Source organism: Gekko japonicus, unplaced genomic scaffold (genome assembly GCF_001447785.1).
Source record: "Gekko japonicus isolate JY-2015 unplaced genomic scaffold, Gekko_japonicus_V1.1 scaffold690, whole genome shotgun sequence".
NCBI lineage: Eukaryota > Metazoa > Chordata > Lepidosauria > Squamata > Gekkonidae > Gekko > Gekko japonicus.
Genome location: NW_015166443.1, coordinates 75,339 through 82,530, shown reverse-complemented (window position 1 = coordinate 82,530; position 7,192 = coordinate 75,339). Strand labels below are relative to the sequence as shown.

Sequence of the window (7,192 nt, the reverse complement as noted above, 5' to 3'; positions counted from 1 at the left end):
CCTACAGGCCTAGTGGCTCCAGGGAAGCCTGCATTGGAGTAATCATCAGGGCCTACATTTCCCAGGTTCCCCCTGGACCCTGTGATTGGGTAAAAGGAGATTTTGGAGGGGAAACTACATCAGCAGGGAAACAGGGGCGGTGCCTGGAGAGAGGAGATAAAAGGCCTTACTCAGAGAGGGAGGGTGTTCTTTCTCAGGGAGCAGAGCTGGTGGAAGCTGCTGCAGATCGAGGGATCCCTCATCCAAAAGGGGTGAGTTAGGCTGTGAACAGGCACCTAGGGAAGGCTAGGACTGTGTAGACAGACGTGTTAGGATTTATTATTTTACTGATTTACCTGCCTTTACTTTGCTGATTTTTCCTACTTGTTATAGATCTAAAGTTATTGTAAATAAAACTATTTGTTACTTTGCCTGAGTCTTCACACCTCATTTGGTCACGTACAAGGGGAAACCTGTTGTTAAGTCCTGTAAAAAGGGGTAGGGTGGGTGCTCTGGGCCCTCCCAAGGAGACCAATACCAGAGTGGTGGCAGCCAATAGTTAACCTGCCTATCCTTGCCCCCGCCTCGGGGGGGGGGGGGGGGAGTATTTGTGAATTTCCTGCATTGTGCAAGGGGGTGGACTAGATGAACCTGGAGGTCCCTTTCAACTCCATGATTCTGTGACTGTAAATTGGGTGGAAAGGCAGCGTTAAAATGTTTTAAATAAATTCATAAATACATGAAATGCTCCAGAAATCAAACGAGCCAGGCACAGCAGGAACAGCTACACAGTTGCTGGCACTCAGTAGTAGACTGTCTTTGAATATCCCCCATGAATGTCCTTTACGCATTTCATGTAACCCATTTTGGTGTTGTGGCTGTTGCCAGCTACTTCTCAGCCTGTATTGAGCTGACCCCAGAAATATTTCTGCGCACTCAATTATCCGCAGAGCTACTTCACATGTGGCCTTTCCCAGAATGGATTTGCAATTTTCAACCATCAGATGTGTATCTGCTGTTTTAATCTCCAGAATACTTGTACCTACTGGTCTGCCAAACTCACACCTGGAGAGCTAGACACATAGATCTTTCACTTTCACCAATGACAAAGTAGCAGAGCTTCAGGTTTCTACTAGAGACCAGTGTTCCCTCTAAGCTGAGTTAGTGTGAGCTAGCTCACAGTTTTTTAGCCTGTGGCTCACACACTTTTGTCTTGGCTCCAGAGCAAACTAATTTACGCAGTAGCCAAATCGATTGCTCACAACTTTAATGCCAGTAGCTCACAAAGTAGAGGGGTTTTTTTGCTCACAAGACTCCACAGCTTAGAGGGAGCATTGCTAGAGACATAACTTAAGTATGGAAATTTGGCAAGGCAGTGTTCTATAAGTAGCAAACACATGTTAATGCATTGGTGGAAAGTGTCCTCAAGTCACAACTGGCTTATGGCAACCCTGTAGGGTTTTCAAGGCAAGAGACTAACAGAGGTGGTTTGCCATTGCCTACCTCTGCGCTGCCACCCTGGACTTCCCTGGTGGTCTCCCATCCAAGTATTAACCATGGCCAACCCTGCTTAGCTTCCAAGATCTAACAAGATGGGGCTAGCCTGGGCCATCCAAGTCAGGACACACGTATTTATATGTGGAGTAAATACGGCCACAACCCAAAGTCTCCTGCCTATCTTCAGTCTGAACAAACTTAGAAGGAGGTTACTGGGAGCCAAAGGAAAGAACTGCCGTCTGTGTAAGTAGTATTATTAATGGGAACATCTGATGTCTAAATAGGGGAGGAGAAAGGAGAGGGGTTAATGGGAGGTCCTGTCCAACTCAGATCTACAATCTGATCTGGAGCAGGTGTTGGGTCTGTAATGCATTCATATTGAAGGTAGGCAGTACAAGCCCCTGAAATGTGGATTCTGATCCAAGAGAATAAGAATGTCGCCAACTTCTCTAATTCCTAGTGAACATACACCTTTTGTTCCAAGTCTTGCAAATGGTCTCTCCATAAGAGGCTTCAACTCCTGAAGTAGGATTCCCCCACTCCAATCCTACTCAAGTCATGGAGGGGGAGCCAGAGTTCCATAACAGGTTCTTGAGATGATGACCATCCCTGAACAAAGATCTACTTCTGGTCCTCTTCAGTGGGAGACTAGATATCAAAATGGTACTGTCCTAAGCTGATACTTGAGCTATTGGGGAAAATACTGGAGGTGCTTCCCAAGAACCAGTTTGGTGTAGTGGTTAAAAGAGGTGGACTCTAATCTAGAAAACTGGGTTTGATTCCCCTCTCCTCCACAGGAAGCCAATGGGGTGATCTTGGGTCAGTCACAGTTCTCTCAGAACTCTTTCAGCCTCACCTGCCTCACAGGGTGCCTGTTGTGGGGAAAGGAAGGGAAGGCGATTCTAAGCCAGGTATAAAACCAACTCTTCTTCTTCTTGTATGCCATCCAACAAAGGACAGTACAGCCATTCCTTGTTCAGCACCACGGACAGGGCCCCAGAATACCCGATGGCCACAGTGCAACATTTGGAACACAAATGTTTTTAAAAGAAAAGCAAAAGTCCCTGGAACACACACAGGGAAGTAAACCCTGGCACCTAATGTAATAGCCCTATACACATAGTCTAATCATATGTTCAGTGAACACTCAGAGAGACAGGAGCAGATTCATATGATACTGGATACAATAAAAGAACATGCATATATAATTATATATATATTAACAGCAGCTAGAATTCTAATAGCAAAGAGATGGAAATCCAAAAACACCCCTTCCATAGCAGAACTTAAATACAAAATTCTAGAAATAGTAGAGATGGCTAAACTAAACATAACATTACAAAATAAACCAGAGGAGCTGTTCTGGGACAGATAGGGGAAAATTTATACTTGGCTAAAGATAAAGAAGATAAACTGAAATATGAAAAATGCTAGTTAAGATTTGTGACAAGATACAAGAAAGATGAATTTTGTGTTATGATCTGTATAAAAAAATAATTAAATATGTTAATGTGGAAAAATCAAAATAAATTTACAAAAAAAGAGCATGCTTTCCCTGCCCCTCACCTATGTGTAATTTATTTTTTATTTTATTAATTTTTTATTAATTAGATTTCTACCCCGCCCTCCCGCCGAAGTGGCTCATGTGCACAGCATCTGTGTGCTGAGGAATTGTACACATGTAGGCTCAGGAATGTTGGGAAACCAGTGTTGCCAATTGCAGGGTTGGCACTTATGTAGACGCATGTCCTCCACATGCAGATTCCATGCTCATGAGCTAGTGATCATATTTTGGCAAGTGGCAGGCCCAGGGCCAGTGGGGTTATACCTGCTCCTCTTCTATGCATGTGGATCAAATGTGCAATCAGAATATTTATCCAGAGCCAATATGATTCTACATCAGGTAGGTGGCATAAAGCATACAGCTATTAGCATTATACCACTTGGAAAAATAGAATCATTGAATCATGGAGTTGAAAGGGGCCATACAGACATAAGAACATAAGAACATAAGTTGGACCATCTAGTCCAACCCCCTCCCCAATGCAGGACCAGCCTAAAGCATCTCTAACAAATATTTGTCCAGCCTCTTCTTGAAAGCCGTCAGTGAAGGGGAGCTAGCCACCTCCCTAGGCAGCTGATTCCACCTCTGAACCACTCTGACTGGGGAAAAGTTTTTCTTCCTAATATCCAGCCGATCCCTTTCTGCATGTAATTTAAACCCATTGCTTCGGGTCCTATCCTCTCCTGCCAACTGGAACAGCTCCTTGCCCTCCTCCAAGTGACCACCTTTCAAATATTTAAAGAGAGCAATCCTGTCCCCCCTCAATCTCCTCTTCTCCAAACTGAACATTCCCAGGGCCCTTCACCTTTCCTCCTAGGGCTCAATCTCAGTCAGACTAATCACGTACACTTTAGAAACAAGCAATGGCAGTAGGACATTATAGCTTAGTGGCAGCACACACGCCTTGCATGTAGAAGAGCCCAGATCCACTACTCAACATCTACCGCAAAAGGATCTCAAGGATCTCATGATGGGACAGGCCCCTCTCATCCTGAATGTGGGAGAGCTGTTATAAATCAGAGTAGACTGGGCTGAGTAAGAAAAGATAGACCCATGGTCCATCTTGGGGTTAAGGTGGTTTTAGGGTGGGTGGTGGGAACTGCTGTCATGTTGCAGCTGACTTAGGGTGGCCTTGTAGGGTTTTCAAGGCAAGAGACAAACAGAGGTGGTTTGCATCCTGTCTCACACAGTGGCCAACTAGTTCCTCTGGAGGGCCAACAACAGGGCCTAGAGGCTGAGGCCTTCCCCTGATGTTGCTTCCTGGCTCTGGGATTCAGAAGTTGAGTGCCTCTGAACGTGGAAGTTCCCCTCCGTCACCATGGCTAGTAGCCACTGATAAACATATCCTCCATGAATCTATCTATTCCCCTTTTCAAGCTGTTTATTCCTGTGGCCATCTCTACATCCTCTGGCAGCGAATTCCACATTTTAATCTCTCTCTGTGTAAAATTACTCGTTATTGAGGCATCTACTGTTGGTGATCTACCACATGTGAAGCTGTCTTATACTGAATCAGACCCTCAGTTCACCAAAGTCAATCTTGTCTACTCAGAATGGCAGCAGCTCTCTGGCATTCACACAGCCCACTGCCTGGTCCTTTTAGCTGGAGATGCCAGGGATTGAACCTGGGACCTTCTGCATGGCAAGCAGAGATTTTCCCACTGAGCAACATCCCCCTCTCACACCTGCAGCTTCCTCTCCTCCATTCTAGATCAGCAAAGAAAATAGTTCCCACTGAGACTAAAGGATTAGGTGTTCTAACACTGAGGGAGGGAGCCGTTTGTTGAGCGGGCACAGGAGTCTCCCAAGGACTGTACAGTTTCCCTGCTGCCGAGGGCAAGTCCCTTTTACATCACTCAAGCTGCCATTTAGCACAAGCCAAAAACCTTCCTCTCCATTACAATAAGGAAAGGTCAGTTGAATGCAGACAGGTGCAAAAGCCGCCAGGAAGCAAGCTGACAATAAAGCTTGGGTACCTAAATGTCAACACTGGAGGGAACAGATTTCAGGCTGGTGTGAACCTCTGAAACTGCCTTATCGTGAGTCAGCCCCTCCGTCCACCGAGTGCACATGGGCAGCAGCTCTCCAGTATCTTTCTGAAGCCTGCTTTTTGTGGGGGGATAAATCTGGGTTTGCCCCAGGCAAAGCTAAAGGCCCCAGCCAGCTGCGGCAGTTTTATACCTCCTCCAGGTTAAATCCAATTGGACCTTCCAGTCAGCTGATCCCAGCAGTTCTCATTGGATCCCTCCTGGCCAGGAGTGCTTCCTCCATTGCCCGTCATGATGAGGGTACTGTGGTACACAGAAGACTGTGCGAACAGCTCTCCCTCGGAAAGCAAGCAGTTCAGTGGGCACCCAGTACAAGGCTCAGTAGCTGGTGGCCCTCAGTTCTGGATTCAAGTCTCCAGAACACCTGGCAGTAACCTTCTTCACAGGGAAGAAGAGGAGGAGGAGGAGGAGGAGGAGGAGATTGGATTTGTACCCCACCCTTCACTACCCAAAGGCATCTCAGAGCGGCTTACAAACTCCTTTCCCTTTCCCTTCCCCTCCCCACAACAGACACCCTGTGATGGGGCTGAGAGAGCTCTTACAGAAACTGCTCTTTTCCAAGAACAGCTATGCCAGAACTATGGCTTGCCCAAGGTCATCCAAACAGGTGCAAGTGGAAGAGTGGGGAATCAAACCCGGTTCTCCCAGATTAGAGTCTACTCATTTAACCACCACACCAAGATCTCCTGGATGGCCCAGGCTAGTCTGATCTTGTCAGAGCTTGGAAGTTAAGCATGGGTCAAGCCCTGGTCGGTCCTTAGATGGGAGACCACCAAGGAAGTCCAGGGTTGCAGAGCAGAGGTAGGCAAGGGCAAACCACCTCTGGAAGTCTGTCCTTGGAAACACTATGGGGTCGCCGGAAATCAACTGCGACTTGATGACTCCCTTCCACCACCACCAAGACTCCGAGAGTCTGACAAAGGGAACTTTGGCTCATGAAAGCTTACACCCTGGAAATGCTGTCCTAGGTGCTAAGGTGCTACTGGATTTGAGCCCTGTGCTTTCTAGGTCGCTTCATTTCTTTTTTCTTTTTTTCTTGAGTATTTGCACTGTGTGTGTGCGTGTGTGTGTGCGTGCATGCGCACGCCTGTGTAGGACAAAGGATCGATGGATGTGATTGATGAATGTGATTTTTGATATTTTTCTTGACATGTAGAATGACAGCTGTCACTCTGCCTTATTAGGAGTTTGATTAAAAGTGAATTTAGGTCTTAGCCTTTAGCCCAGGTAGAAGAGATGTAGAGTAGAATGAATGAGAGTATTTTTAATTTTCAACGGTTGCTTCTAGATAGATTCAGAAAATAACAGAATGGAATGTATGTTTTGAAATTACAAGTTCCCCAGCTGAAGGACATCTGAGAAGAGAAGTTAGGAGACGGAAAGACCCTTAGTACTTTCAAAGCAAATATCTTTCTGTGTAGAGTAGAGCATCCAGCCCCACGGAGTCTGCCAAGAGCTAAGTTTCATGCATCTTATCAGGAAACTCCCTAGTTTCAGACCGAAGCAAATAAGAAGAGATTGGATTTATACCCCGCCCTTCACTTGGAGTCTCAGAGTGGCTTACAAACTCCTTTCCCTTCCCCTCCCCACAACAGACACCCTGTGAGGTAGGTGGGGCTGAGAGCGCTCTGACAGAAATTGCTCTTTTTTCAAGAACAGCTCTTATCAGAGCTACGGCTTGCCCAAGGTCATCTAGCCAGGTGCAAGTGGAGGAGTGAGGAATCAAACCCGGTTCTCCCAGATTAGAGTTCGCACACTTAACCACTACACCAAACTGGCTCTCCAGGAACGATGCCAAAAGAAGGCCCCTCTGTTTCAAGACCAGATAAGCCGACACAATTACTGACACTAGTGATCCAGATGGGGGCTTGCCAACAGAGAAGTGCCAGCTCAAATGATGCTCTGACAATGAGACCTGTTGGACACCAGTTCAAGATTTCTTAATGTATAAACTGTAATTATGACATTTGGGGTATAAGACCTATTGCCCTTCCTGGTTAGGGCAGAATACAACTTGGCGTTACTGGGTGTGAAGGCATCCCGTCCTGCATTTTCCTGTTATTGCAATAAACAGATATTTATCCTCTCCCTGGACTCCAACCGT

General features: G+C 46.3%; 1 non-coding gene across 1 annotated transcript; it reads right to left on the bottom strand.

Annotated features, from left to right (window-relative positions):
- Nucleotides 1-4,644: 4,644 nt before the first annotated feature.
- TRNAG-GCC lies at nucleotides 4,645-4,716 on the bottom strand. Its single transcript has one exon. It is a non-coding gene; the product is annotated as a tRNA-Gly (tRNA).
- Between the last annotated feature and the right edge of the window lie 2,476 nt (nucleotides 4,717-7,192).